We start from the raw sequence: 15,201 nt of genomic DNA on the forward strand, positions 1-15,201 counted from the left end.
GGGACGTACAGTGGTATGGTGGCCATGTTTTTGGGAGCTGTGGGGCAACCTGGGAGATGCAATGCATTGTGGTATACAAGGCCCAAGCTGGCTGAAAAACTGAATTGTGGGATGCACAGAGGCATCGCGGCCACGTTTGTGGGAGCTATAGGGCATGCTGGGCGAAGCAAGGGATTGTGGAAAAGACACATGGTGGAGCTGTGGGGCCTGCTGGGAGACGCAACACATTGTGGGATACATTGCCCATGCTGGCAGAAAGATTGAATTGTGGGACACACGGGGGCATGGTGGCCGTATATGTGGGAGCTGTGGGGCAACCTGGGAGATGCAATGCATTGTGGGATACAAGGCCCAAGCTGACTGAAAAACTTAATTGTGGGATGCACGGGGGCATGGCGGCCATGTTAGTGGGAGCTATGGGGCATGGTGGGCAAAGCAAGGGATTGTGGGACACATAGGGGCGTGTCCGCTGAAAGATAGGACTGTGAGACGTACTGGTACATGGCGGCCAAAAGGATATATTGTGGGGGCAGAGGAGCATGCTGGGGGAAGCAATGGATTGTGGGAAACATGGAGCATGGCGGCCATGTTTGTGGGAGCTATGGGGCATGCTGGGCGAAGCAAGGGATTGTGGAAAAGATGACACATGGCCGATGAATTATAGGATTGTGGGTGCTATGGGGCATGCTGGGAGAAGCACAGGATTGTGGCACACTTTGCCCAGGCTGGCTGAAACACTGAATTGTGGGACACACGGAGACATGGCGGCCATAAGATGGGATTGTGGGAGGTACAGTGACATGGTGGCCATGTCTGTGGGAGCTGAGGGGCATGCTGGGAGAAGCAAGGAATTGTGGGAAAGTGGAGGCATGGCTGCTGAAATACAGGATTGTAGGAGCTGTGGGGCCTGCTGGGAGATGCAACACATTGTGGGATACATTGCCCATGCTGGCAGAAAGATTGAATTGTGGGACACACGGGGGCATGGCGGCCATATTTGTGGGAGCTGTGGGGCAACCTGAGAGATGCAATGCATTGTAGGAAACAAGGCCCAAGCTGGCTGACAAACTGAATTGTGGGATGCAGGAGGGCATGGCAGCCATGTTTCTGGGAGCTTTGGGGCCTGCTGGGAGAAGTAAGGGATTATGAGAAAGATGACACATGGTCGATGAATTATAGGATTGTGGGAGCTGTGAGGCATGCTGGGAGAAGCAAGGGATTGTGGGACACTTTGCCCATGCTGGCTGAAAGACTGAGTTGTGGGACACACAGAGGCATGGCGGCCATAAGATGGGATTGTGGGATGTACAGTGGCATGGCGGCCATGTTTTTGGGAACTGAGGGGCATGCTGGGAGAAGCAAGGAATTGTGGGAAAGATGAGGCATAGCCGCTAAAATACAGGTTGTGGGGAAATGTGGGGCCTGCAGGGAGAAGCAATGCATTGTGGGATACATTGCCCATGCTGGCTGAAAGACTGAATTGTGGGATGCACGGGGGCATGGCGGCCATGTTTGTGGGAGCTATGGGGCATGCTGGGCGAAGCAAGGGATTGTGGAAAAGACACATGGTCGATGAATTATAGGATTGTGGGAGCAGCGGGGCATGCTGGGAGAAGCAATGGATTGCGAGAAACATGCAGCACGGCCGCCCAAGTATAGGATTATGCAAACTAGAGGGCATGCTATGAGAAGCAATGGATTGTGGGAAAGATTGAACATGACTGTGGATAATTGGATTTTGGGAGCTAAAAGGCATGCTGGGCAAAGCAAGGGATTGTGGGAAAGATGGTGCATGGTTGCTGAATGGACTGTGAGACCACAGGGGCATGCTGGAGAAGTAAAGGGTTGTTGGAAAGCTGGCACATGGTGGCCGAGAATTGGCTCGTGGGAAAGATGGCACATGGCGGCTGAAGGACTGGATTGTGGGAGCTGAGAAGCATGCTCGGAGAAGCAATGGATTGTGGGAAAGTTGTGAATGGTGGGTGAGAGATGGATTGTGGGACCTAGGAGCATGTTGAGAGAACCAATGGATTGTGGGAAAGATGGAACATGACTGCTGGAAAACTGAATTTTGGGAGCATTGGGGCATGTTGGGAGAAAAGCAAGGGATTATAGGAAAGATGGCGCATTGTGGCAAGAGATTGGATTGTGGGAAAGGTGTCAGAAGCAATGCACTGTGGGAGAGACGGGTAATGTCAGAGAAATAATGGATTGTGAGAAAAGCAAGGACGTGGGAGTGGCAGGGAATGGCAAAAGCCAAATGGGAATATGGGAAAGGTGAGATGGTGAGACAGGCAAAATATTGTGGAAGAGGCAGTGGATTGTAGAAGGGGTGGGGAATAGTAGGGGAAGCAATGTATTGTGGGAAGGGTGTTCTAGCCACGCCTCTCCTGCCCAGCCTGGGCCCCACCTCTACACCAGGACCACGCCACTCCCACCAGGGCTACACCCCTACCCTCCTGCCCCAGCCACATCCACGAGCTTCATTCTGGCCACGCCCCTCCTGCCAGGGCCCTATATCTGACCTCCTTGTAGCCCCACCCCTGAGCTCCGCTCTGGCCTCGCCCCTCCCATAAGAGCCCCGCCCCTTCCACCAGGGAAGGACACTTCCACCAGGATTGTGGGACACTTTGCCCAGGCTGGCTGAAACACTGAATTGTGGGGCACACGGAGACATGGCGGCCATAAGATGGGATTGTGGGACGTACAGTGGCATGGCGGATGAGCTCCGCTGAGCTCCGCGCTGGCCACGCCCCTCCCCTGAGAGCCCCGCCCCTCCCACCAGGGCCCCGCCTCTTCCCTCTGCTCTGGCCCCGCCCCTCCCACGAGAGCCCCGCCCCTCCCACCAGGGCCCCACCCCTGAGCTCCGAGCTGGCCACGCCCCTCCCACCAGAAACACTCCTGGCCCCTCTCCTACAGCGTGGGGGCACCTGATCCAGGCCGACCTCGGAGGCATTGGTGAAGCGAGCTCCTGAAAAACACACACTGCCTTCTGCACCCGCCCCCCGCAATGCCCATGGTAGTAACAGACTTAAAAACTCATCCCTTAAAAAAAAACAAAAGAGGGATCCCTGGGTGGTGCAGCGGTTTGGCGCCTGCCTTTGGCCCAGGGCGCGATCCTGGAGACCCAGGATCGAATCCCACGTCCGGCTCCTGGTGCATGGAGCCTGCTTCTCCCTCTGCCTGTGTCTCTGCCTCTCTATCTCTCTGTGACTATCATAAATAAATAAAAATTAAAAAAAAAAAAACCTCATACCTTCTGAGAAACGTGTCCTGGTTAAAAGAGGCCCAGAGAGACTTGACCATTTGACTAAAACCATTTAATACTCACGTTAAGAGAAAGTATTTTAAGTTTTTCTGGAGTTCATAAGATAAAAACCAAGTTTTTCTTGACTTTTAGTTCTGAGGGAAATTCCAATTCCTTCTGAAGATGCTATCTTACATAACACTGTCCTCGGAGATGACAGACAGATCCCCTCAGTGGAAGCTTGCCAGAGCCACAAAGGACGATCAACAAACCAATTCTCCCGCACTGATGCACTGGGTAGGAGTCTTTTAAGCAAATCCAAGTCTCCCTTAAAAACCTTAACTAGTGGGACACCCGGGTGGCTTAGCGGTTGAGCACCTGCCTTTGGCCCAGGGCGTGATCCTGGGGTCCCGGGATTGAGTCCCACGTCAGGCTCCCTGCATGGAGCCTGCTTCTCCCTCTGCCTGTGTCTCTGCCTCTCTCTCTCTCTGTCTCTGTCTCCCATGAAGAAAGAAATAAAAAATTTTAAAAACAAAACAAAACACCTTTGTTGAAGATCAAATTCAGTCAACTTCTAGAAGTTAAGTTCCTAGGAAGTGCCCAACACCACATCAGATACTAATGGAGGTTTAAGGTGAGCCTACTGGCCTTGGAGTGAATCCTAAAGTCATAGATGCTTCAGAACATGATGAATAAGTCAATTCACCACAACAGCACAAACACAGAAGCTAACTGTGTTAACTGCTTTGAATTCTATCTCTGGGTTTTTCTCCCCAACAGTATATTCTGCGTTATGCGTAGCTCTTGGTTCCTAAAAACACCAGTATCAACGGAGCTGGGGGCCCGGGGGAGGAGGAAGGAGACAGCCCAAGACTAAGGCAGAGCTCAATCCTAAAATTACCACATTAGAAGAGGCAGCAGCACATTGCTTGGGGTAAAATAACCAGAGTCTCCTGCAAGGGATCACTCTGCCCTGGGCTCTTTCCCTTTAGCCCAAACTAAACTGCCTTGATATTTTAGATGCAGATTAGAAATTTTCATTCTCGTGTTTTGCTTCTGAATTCCACTCCTCACAAATATTTCCCCATTCTCCCCTCAAACTACAACCACGTAAGATGGTGTGTTATTACTAGAGTTAGCACTCGTTGAATGTTAGCACTACTTAAGTACACAGCATACAGATTTATTCAATCTTATGAAAAAGGACCATCATTAGCACCCTATTAGAGGTAGACAAATACTAAGTGAGATTTGCTAGAAGGCCTTGTTGTCAGCTCACTTGGACGAGGCTAACTGAACCGTTCTGAGGCCAGCTGTGCTAAGCCTTCCTTGAGGTCACTGTGACAGCTCCAGCATGGCTCGTCCATTCCTTATACTTAGCTCATATGTCACCTAGCTTCTGATAACCTTAACAAGTGCTGCTATGATTCAAAGACAGGGAGCATAATTCATTACACAATCTTAAACAAAAAAATGCTGATGATCCAAACTCTTCTTTTTCCCAACTTTAACAGAGATATCACTGACATAGCTCCCAATTCTTACATTACTAAGAATTCTTTAAATATTATAACTAATTACTCTTATTTTTCAGTTTAGGCCTTCAGTTAGCCATGAGCTGCCACCAATTTTCCATTAAAAATCTGTAATTTAACATTGTTACAAGTGACCAATGGTCACTTATCAGGTGCAAGGGTTCAAACATCAGGTATGAATGCCAGATGGAGAATGGAATGCATAGCAATACTGGAGTATACACACTCTGGTCAAAGGTGCTTTCAGACAATCTCAATGTCATACAGTGGGAAGTGGGAGGAGCTTCAGGGCCTCAGTGGAGACACAGGAGAAGTGAGGTGGCCTCCTCCCCAAACAGCATTTGTGGAATCCACTTGCTGTTCCCAAGAAGAAAGGGCTCTGAACATGTCGTCTCTGCTTGTAAAGAACGTTCTATCTTGTTACTCCGCGTTAACAGCAACAGGTTTACTTAAGAAGCATCTTCTGAGAGGTTAGAATGTGAGTAGAAGAGAGAGGATGATATTGTTATCATAACAAGGACAGTAACTGAGATTAGATTAGAAGTAAACATCACAGGTCTGGTTACTATTCTTGCTCATTACTCACAGATTAAAATATAAATGAGCTTATGGTAAGAGTAAATTCACAATTAGAACAAATGATAAAATACACTTAATGAAAAACATATGACAGATTAATAGATATACATGAATATGTAGTGATTAAACATATGTAATAGATTGATTAAGTGGCATTCTTTTTTTTTTTTTTTTTTAATTTTTATTTATTTATGATAGTCATACAGAGAGAGAGAGAGGCAGAGACACAGGCAGAGGGAGAAGCAGGCTCCATGCACCAGGAGCCTGATGTGGGATTCGATCCCAGGTCTCCAGGATCGCGCCCTGGGCCAAAGGCAGGCGCCAAACCGCTGCGCCACCCAGGGATCCCTAAGTGGCATTCTTTAGATAAACATTATTTTGGCCTTAACTACTACTTTCTTCCTCCTTATCAGTTGAGTTAATGGGTATAAGCCCAAATAAGAACAGGAGTTTAAAAAAAAGAAATGTAGGGCAGCCCCAGTGGCGCAGCCAGCGGTTTGGCGCTGCCTGCAGCCTGGGGTGTGATCCTGGAGACCGGGGATCTAGTCCCACATCAGGCTCCCTGCATGGAGCCTGCTTCTCCCTCTGTCTGTGTCTCTGCCCCTCTCTCTCTGTGTCTATGAATAAATAAATAAAATCTTAAAAAAAAAAAAAAGAAAAAGAAATGTAAGGAAAATGTATAGGGACACCTGGGTGGCTCAGCCATTAAGTGCATCTATCTGCCTTTAGCTCAGGGTGTGATCCTGGGGTCCTGGGATCGAGTCCCACATTGGGCTCCCTACATGGAGCCTGATTCTCCCTCAGCCTATGTCTATGCCTCTCTCTTTCTGTGTCTCTCATGAATAAATAAATAAAATCCTAAAAAAAAGATGTATAAAGACAGGTTGGGGTACTGGGAGAAAGCTTCATAAGAGCCCTGAACAGCCAAAATGCTGTGATTTAAAAGTCAACTTTTACAAAGGGAAAAGAGTCATAGACCATCCAAAGAGAAAATCAATAAGGAAACAGTGGCTTTGAATGACACACTGGACCAGGTGGAACTAAGAGATATGTTCAGAATATTCCATCCTAAAACAGTGGAATACACATTCTTTACAAATGCACATGGAACATTCTCTAGAAGAGACCATATCTTAGGCCACAGACCAAGCCTCAACAAATTTAAAAAGAACTCAAGTTGTATCATGCATCTTTTGCGACCACAACACTATGAAACTAGAAATCAACCACAAGAGAAAATCTGAAAAGAGCACAAATACATGGAGATTAAAAAACATGCTACTGGGGATCCCTGGGTGGCGCAGCGGTTTGGCGCCTGCCTTTGGCCCAGGGCGCGATCCTGGAGACCCGGGATCGAATCCCACATCGGGCTTCCGGTGCATGGAGCCTGCTTCTCCCTCTGCCTGTGTCTCTGCCTCTCTCTCTCTCTCTCTCCCTGTGTGACTATCATAAAAAAAAAAAAAAAAAAAAAAAAAAAAAAACATGCTACTAAACAACGAATGGGGCAACCAAGAAATCAAAGAAAAAAATAAAAAATACATGGAAACAAAAATGAAAACACATTGGTACCAAATCTTTTGGGTGTACCAAAAGTTACTCTGAAGGCAAATTTATAATAATACAGGCCTACCTCAAGAAGCAAGAAAAATCTCCAATAAACAACCTAAACTTAAACCTAAAGGAGCGGGCAGCCCCGGTGGCGCAGCGGTTTGGCGCCGCCTGCAGCCTGGGGTGTGATCCTGGGGACCCAGGATTGAGTCCCACATCAGGCTCCCTGCATGGAGCCTGCTTCTCCCTCTGCCTGTGTCTCTGCCTCTCTCTGTGTGTCTATGAATAAATAAATAAAAATATTTTTAAAAAATGAAAAATAAACCTAAAGGAGCTACCAAAAGAACAAACAAAACCCAAATTCAAAAGGAAGAAAATAACAAACATTTAGAGCAGAAATAAACAAAAATAGAAACAAACAAAAAGAACAGATCAATGAAACCAGGAGCTGGTTCTTTGAAAAGATCAACAAATAACGGATAAACTTTTAGCCTGACTCATAAAAAAAAAAAAAAAAAAGAGGGCTCAAGTAAACAAAATCAGAAATGAAAGAGGTGAAGTAACAACCAACACCACAGAAATATAAAGGTTAAAGGTTATTATTAAAAACTGTATGCCAACAAACTGAACAACCTAGAAGCAATGGACAAATTCTTAGAAACATATAACCTCCTAAAACTGAATCAGAAAGAAACGGAAAATTTAACAGACCAATTACCAATAATGAAAATGAGTCAGTAACCAATTCCCCAAAAAACAAAAGTCTAGTACTAGATTTCACAGGCAAAATCTATCTACCAAACATTTAAAGAAGAGTTAATAGCTACTCTTCTGAAGAATAACATAGAAGAGAAAGGAAAGCTTCCAAATTCATTCTCTGAGGCCAGAATTACCCTGATATGAAAACCAGATAAAGACACCACAAAAAGAAAGAACTACAGGCCAACATCTCTAAATAACATAGATACAAAAATCCTAAAAAAAATACTAGCAAACAGAATCCAACAATATATTAGAAAAATCATTCACCATGACCAAATAGGATTTATTGCTGACATGCAAGGATGGTTCAATATTAATATCCCAAATCAATCAATGGGATATATCACTCCAACAACAACAACAAAAAAGGATAAAAAACCATATGATCATTTCAACAGATGCAGAAAAAGCATCTGACAAAGCCAAACATCCATTCATGATAAAAGTCCTCACCAAAGTAGGTTTAGAGGGAACATACCTCAACATAATAAAGTCTATATATGAAAAACTCAGAGCTAACACCATACTCCATGGTTAAAAATTGAGAGCTTTTCCCTGAAAATCAGGAGCAAAACAAGGATGTCCACTCCCACCACTGTTACTCAAAATAATACCAGAAGTCCTAGGACACAGCAATCACATAAGAAATAAAAGGTATCCACATTAGTAAGGAAGAAGTAAAACTTTCATAATGTGCAGATACTATATGTAGAAACCCAAAAGACTCCACCAAAAAACTACTGGAACTGATAATGAGTTCAGTAAGATTGTAGGCTACAAAATCAATATACAGAAATCCATTGCATTTCTATATACTAATAATGAAGCAGCAGAAAGAGAAATTAAGAAAACAATCCCATTTACAATTACACCAAGAATAATAAAATACCTAGAAATAAGCTTAACTGAAGAGGTGAAAGACTTGTACTCCGAAAACTATAAAGCACTGATGAAAGAAATTAAAGATGACACAAACAAATGGAAAGATGCTCCATGTTCATGGATTGAAAGACCAAATATTGATAAAATGTCCTTACTACTCCATTTAAAGCAATGCCTATCAAAATACCAACAGCTTTTTTCACAGAACTAAAACAAATAATCCTAAAATTAGTATGAAACTACACAAGAATAGCCAAAGCAATCTTGAAAAAGAACAAAACTGGAGCTATCACAATCCCAGATGTCAAGATATACTAATAGTATCAAAACAGTATGATACTGGCACAAAAACAGAAACACAGATCCACAGAACTGAATAGAGAGCCCGGAAATAAACCCATTGACTATAAGGTCAATTAATCTTCGACAAAGAAGAAAAAAAATACAATGAGCAAGAGACAGTCTCTTCAACAAATGGTGCTGGGAAAACTGGACAGCAATATGTAGAAGAATGAAACTGGACCACTTTCTTATACCAAACACAAAAATAAACTCAAAATGGACTAAAGACCTAAATGTGAGACCTGAAACCATAAAAATCCGACAAGAGAGCAACAGGCAGTAATTTCTCTGACACTGGCCATAGCACCATTTTTCTTTCTTTCTTTCTTTTTTTTAAAAGATTGTATTTATTTATTCATGAGAGACACACAGAGGCAGAGGGAGAAGTAGGCTCCCTGCTGGGAGCCTGATACAAGACTCGATCCCAGAACCCTGGGATCATGATCCAAGCCAAAGGCGCCCAGCACCATTTTTCTGGATATGTGTCAAGAGGCAAGGGAAACAAAAGCAAAAATAAACTATTGGGACTATATCAGAATAAAAACTTTCTGCAGGGCAGCCCGGGTGGCTCAGCGGTTTAGTGCCGCCTTCAGCCCAGGGTGTGATCCTGGAGACCCAGGATTGAGTCCCACGTTGGGCTCCCTGCATGGAGCCTGCTTCTCCCTCTGCCTGTGTCTTTGCCTCTCTCTCGCTCTCTCTGGTCTCTCATGAATAAATTAAAAATCTTAAAAAAAAAATTTCTGCAGAGTGACAGAAACAATCAACAAAACTAAAAAACAACCCTACTGAATGAGAGAAGATATTTGCACAGGACATATCCAATAAGGAGTGAGTATCCAAAATATATAAAAAAACTTATAAACCATCACCAAAACCACAAATAATCCGACTAAACAAATGGACAGAAGACATAAACAGACATTTTTCCAAAGAAGACATCCAGAGGGCCAATAGACACATGAGAAGATGCTCAACATCACTCATCGTCAAGGAAATGAAAATCAAAACCACAAGGAGATGCCACCTTACACTGGTTAGAGTGGCTAAAATAAAAAACACAGAAACAAGTGTTGTAAGTATATAGAAAAAAAGGAATCCGCATGCACACTCTTGGCAGGAATGCAAACTGTGGAGCCACTCGAGAAAGCAGTATGGAAGTTCCTCAAAAACTGCGAAATAGGGACACCTGGGTGGCTGAGCAGTTGAGTGTTTGCCTTTGGCTCAGGGAGTGATGCTGGTCCCGGGATTGAGTCCCACATCGGGCTCCCTGCAAAGATCCTAACTCTCCCTCTGTCTATGTCTCTGCTTCTCGGTGTCGCTCATGAATAAAAAAAAAAAAAAAATCGAAACAGAATCACCATATGATCCAGTAATTCCATTACTGAATATTTACCCAAAGATTAAGAAAACACTAACTCATAAAGACATATGCACCCCTATGTTTACTGCAGCATTATTTATCATAGTCAAATTATGGAAGGAGCTCAAGTGTCCATTGACAGATGAATGGATAAAGATGTGGTGTGGGGATCCCTGGGTGGCGCAGCAGTTTGGCGCCTGCCTTTGGCCCAAGGCGCGATCCTGGAGACCCGGGATCGAATCCCACGTCAGGCTCCCGGTGTATGGAGCCTGCTTCTCCCTCTGCCTGTGTCTCTGCCTCTCTCTCTCTCTCTCTCTGTGACTATCATAAATTTAAAAAAAAAAAAAAAAAAAGATGTGGTGTGTATACACCCACATACACACACAACCAAATTATTCCTCAGCCATAAAAAAGAATGAAATCTTGCCATTTGCAACAACATTGATGGAGCTAGAGAGTATAGCGTCCTAAGTAAAGTGAGTCGGTCAGAGAAGGACAAATACCCTATGATTTCATTCATATGTGAAATTTAAGACACAAAACAAGCAAACAAACAAGAAACAAACCAAAAAACACTCTTAACTACAGGGAACAAACTGGTGATACCAGAGGAGAGGCTGGTGGAGGAATGGGTGCAATAGGTGATGGGGATGAAGAGTACACTTATCATGGTGAGCACTGAGTAATGAGTGGAATTGCTGAGTCCTATATTGTACACCTGACACAGAACACTGTATGTTAACTGTATTGGAGTTGTAATAAGTAAGAAAAAAAAAATAAGTAAGGGCTTCATTTGCACCTGCATGGTGAAAGGTTAAAAGTAAACTCTATGTTCTGTTTCAATATATGCACTGAAGGATCCAGATTGAGAACTCCTTAAAAGAAAGGGGAAAAAAAGCTTTTATTTACTTGAGATAGCAAGAAAGAAAACACAAGTGGGGACGAGGGGGCCCAGAGACACACTGACCACTTAAGACTTAGAATCCTGAAATTGTCCCCAGAAGGCAGTGGTGGTGACAGCCAGCCAAAAGTCTGATGTGAAGACCTTCACAAACATGCTAAAGTGTCCTCGGCAGCAAAACATTGAAGTGATTTAATTCTGAATGAAGTCCCTCTTTGTTCTTCTTAGCAAAGTCCTGCACAGGATTACTATATAAAGTCCCAGACTGGATCTAAGAACCAATTTTAAAAGATTCCAAGGATGACCAGATACAAACCAAAGAGCCTAACTGCCACCTCACTTGCACCTCAACCGTATACTTTTGCAGATGACAGTGGTTAAGTTTGCAAAGTTACTCTGAGCTTCAAAATTCCTCAAAAAGCCTGATATACATCACTATGGCTCTAAATCAATAGCTCCTATTATTATAGATATTCTTTCCACATCAAAAATACTGACTGTATTCCTTGTTTTTCTCCAGAAGTGTTCCTTATATGCTTTCTTTTTCCTCCAAATTTTTCTCAAACTGGCATTTCCATAGCTTATTCTATTCCTAGATTTTTTTTTTTTTTAGAGTGATAGAGTGAACATGAGCAAGGAGAGACACAGGGAGATAGAGAGAATGAGAATCCCAAGCAGGCTCCCTGCTTACAACAGAGCCATATACAAGGCTTGACCCACACCCCGAGATCATGACCTGAACCCAGATCAAGAGTCAGACACTCAACTGAGTGAGTCACCCAGGTGCCCCTATTCCTAGCTATTTTCTTTTGTCCAACAGACTGTGAGACCCTTGAGATCCAGGTGTGCAGGCTCTGGTCCCCACACTCCACACGGCTCCCAGCACAAGGCTTGGCAGGGTTGTGAGAGGTCACTGGTCACTATCACCAGAACCAACTATGGCTCTATCCATATAATGCACTATTATTCAGACATAAAAAGATCAAACTTCTGGGGGCACCTGGGTAGCTCAGCTTTGAGCATCTACCTTCAGCTCAGGTTGTGATCCTGGGGTCCTAGGATCGAGTCCCACATTGGGCTTCCCGCAGGGAGCCTGCTTCTCCCTCTGCCTGTGTCTCTGCCTCTCTGTTTCTCATGAATAAAATGTCAAAAAAAAAAAAAAAAAAGATGGAAGTTCTGACTCAAGCTACAACGTGGATGAACCCTGAAACACGATGCTAAGTGAAAGAAGCCAGACAAATATTTGTCCATTTAGATGAAATCTCCAGAAGAGGCAAATCTACAGAGAAAGAAAGCAGATTAGTGATTGAGGGGAGGTAGGGATGGGAAGGCATTGAAAACAGGTACAGGGCTTGTTTTCAGAGTGATGACAATGTTCCGGAATTAGCTGCACAACTTTGTGAATATACTAAAACCCAGTGAAGTTTAAAGTACACTTTAGGATGGGATGGCACAGCGGTTTGGCGCCTGCCTTTGGCCCAGGGCGCGATCCTGGAGACCCGGGATCGAATCCCACGTCGGGCTCCCAGTGCATGGAGCCTGCTTCTCCCTCTGCCTGTGTCTCTGCCTCTCTCTCTCTCTCTCTCTCTCTCTCTGTGTGACTATCATTAAAAAAAAAAAAAAAAAAAAAAAGTACACTTTAGGAGGATAAATTTTATAGTATGTGAATTATGTCTCAATTTAAAAAAAAAAAAAACAAAAAGCATAGGAGGGAGGCAACACCTACATGTGACTAGGGCCGATCTTCTCTCCAGCTACAAGTGTGAGGCACCTCACTAGGGAATGCCAACATCCGCACCTGTGCAACTGCCCCAACACGAAGTTTGTTTTTTTTTAAGATTGTATTTACTTATTCATGAAAGACACACACAGAGAGAGAGAGAGAGAGAGAGAGAGAGAGAGAGAGGCAGAGACACAGGCAGAGGGAGAAGCAGGCTCCATGCAGGGAGCCCCACGTGGGACTCGATCCCGGGTCTCCAGGATCACACCCTGGGCTGAAGGTGGCGCTAAACCACTGAGCCACCCGGGCTGCCCCAACAAGAGGATTTTTTTTTTTTTTTTCCAACAAGAGGATTTTTAAAAGATTTCCTTATTGCACTATTTTCCTGAATATACATTGACTAACCAAATGGAGTAAAGTTTCAAAGACAAACTCTTCGTCACACGACAGCACAGCTGTAGATTTTTTTTTTTTAAGATTTTATTTATTTGGGATCCCTGGGTGGCGCAGCGGTTTGGCGCCTGCCTTTGGCCCAGGGCACGATCCTGGAGACCCGGGATCAAATCCCACGTCGGGCTCCTGGTGCATGGAGCCTGCTTCTCCCTCTGCCTATGTCTCTGCCTCTCTCTCTCTGTGTGTGTGTGTGACTATCATAAATAAATAAAAATTTAAAAAAAAGATTTTATTTATTTGACACACAGAGAGTGTGCAGAAGCAGAGGAAGGGGCGGAGGGAGAGGGAGAAGCAGGCTCCCTGCTTGGAGCCTGAAGGGGGGAGGGGGCTTGATCCCAGGACTCTGGGATCATGAGCTGAGTGAAGGCAGACTCTTCACCGCCTGAGCCCCTGGGCACCCCAGCAGGGCCACGAACTCCTCCCTTACGTCAGCCTTGCTGAGGGCTGGCACAAGGAAGGGGAACAGAAGGAAAGTTTGAGAGAGAGCAGCCGTGAGGAATCCAGGCCCAGCTTTCTACAGGCTGCCTTTGCTTTCTTGAGAAGCCCTGTGTGGATACTTCCTACCTTGGGGGCAGATCTGTGCGACAGCGAACTGAGGGCACAAAAGCAGAGAGACACTCACTGATCTCTGTCATCGGTGGCGACCGGGGCAGGGGCACACTGGGATGGTTCTTATTGTCATTTCTAACATTTAACTTGACTTCCAAAGATGGCCCAACCACTTGGAAACACCAGGCTGGGAACCAAGCAAAACCGAATAGATGAAGGGAAAATTCTTTGCCTCATTCCCCAGGTGGTAGCAGGCTAACAGCAACTCCACTTGGTGGTTCTCTCATCCTTGATGAATGATTTGCTAGATAGAAAGTCTAGATAGACCAGATAGAAGGCCGATAAATGCACAGTCCCTGACTTTTAGCTTTCACCAGAAAGACTGTTTTTCTTCGAGGCTTCCAATTACAACCAGACAATACTCATCTCAGGGATTTAATCCATCGATTCATCACTGTATTTTTTGGCCCCAAGAATAGACCAAGCTGGTCACCTGAAAACAAACCCCGCTTTAATGTATTCTGAATTGAAGGAATGGAAAACCAAACCAAAGCAAACCAAAAAAAACTCCCTCTAAAGTCACTTGCAATTAGCCTTTGTGTATTTTCCCTGCTCTCAAATTCCAGCATTATTTCCGTACAAAGTTGTCTGGATTGTGTGGTGTTTGTCTTTGGCTTCACACATGTGTGTGGGTGTGTATGTGTGTGTGTGCATTTAGCTCAAACAACACGCTGGGGAAGCCAATGTTTGGATCCAAGCTTTCGGACCGCCTAATTATCCTGAGACGTTGGTTCCAAACTGGGTTCACTGTGCCTCCAGGGGATATTTGTTGATGTCTAGAAACAGAGCTGGTGTCACAATCAGGAAGGTGCTACGGGCACCGAGCACTGAATCTAACCACCCAGGCCGGCCCTCAGGACAAGGCATCCCCCATCCCCAAATGCCAACAGTGCTGAGAAGGAGAAACCTGCTCAGAAGACAGACACAGTAGAGGGGGCGCGAGGCTGACAGGAGACGAGCATTGCTGCTAGTCCTGATGTCAGCAGGAGAAAACGTGGAGAAGCTTCTATGTCCCAGAACATACTCAGTCAACATTCTTCAACATTGTCTCTTCACCTGACTCCGGCTCCTTTTTAAACAACCAATGGAGGGGCGCCTGGGTGGTTCAGCGGTTGAGTGTCTGTCTTTGGCTCAGGGTGTGATCCCGGGGTCCCAGCATCGAGTCCCACATCGGGCTCCCTGCAGGGAGCTGCTTCTCCCTCTGCCTGTGTCTCTGCCTCTCTCACTCTCTGTGTCTCCCACGCACAAATAAATTTAAAATAA

At 44.9% G+C, this 15,201-nt stretch overlaps 1 protein-coding gene across 2 annotated transcripts in view; it reads right to left on the reverse strand.

Annotated features, from left to right (window-relative positions):
- The window catches only part of GPR143 (G protein-coupled receptor 143), a 66,736-nt gene that overhangs the window by 10,240 nt on the left and 41,295 nt on the right, over positions 1-15,201 (reverse strand). The gene's annotated exons all lie outside the window — the stretch shown is intronic.

The sequence above is a fragment of the Vulpes lagopus genome, chromosome X (genome assembly GCF_018345385.1).
Source record: "Vulpes lagopus strain Blue_001 chromosome X, ASM1834538v1, whole genome shotgun sequence".
NCBI classification, from domain to species: Eukaryota; Metazoa; Chordata; class Mammalia; order Carnivora; family Canidae; genus Vulpes; species Vulpes lagopus.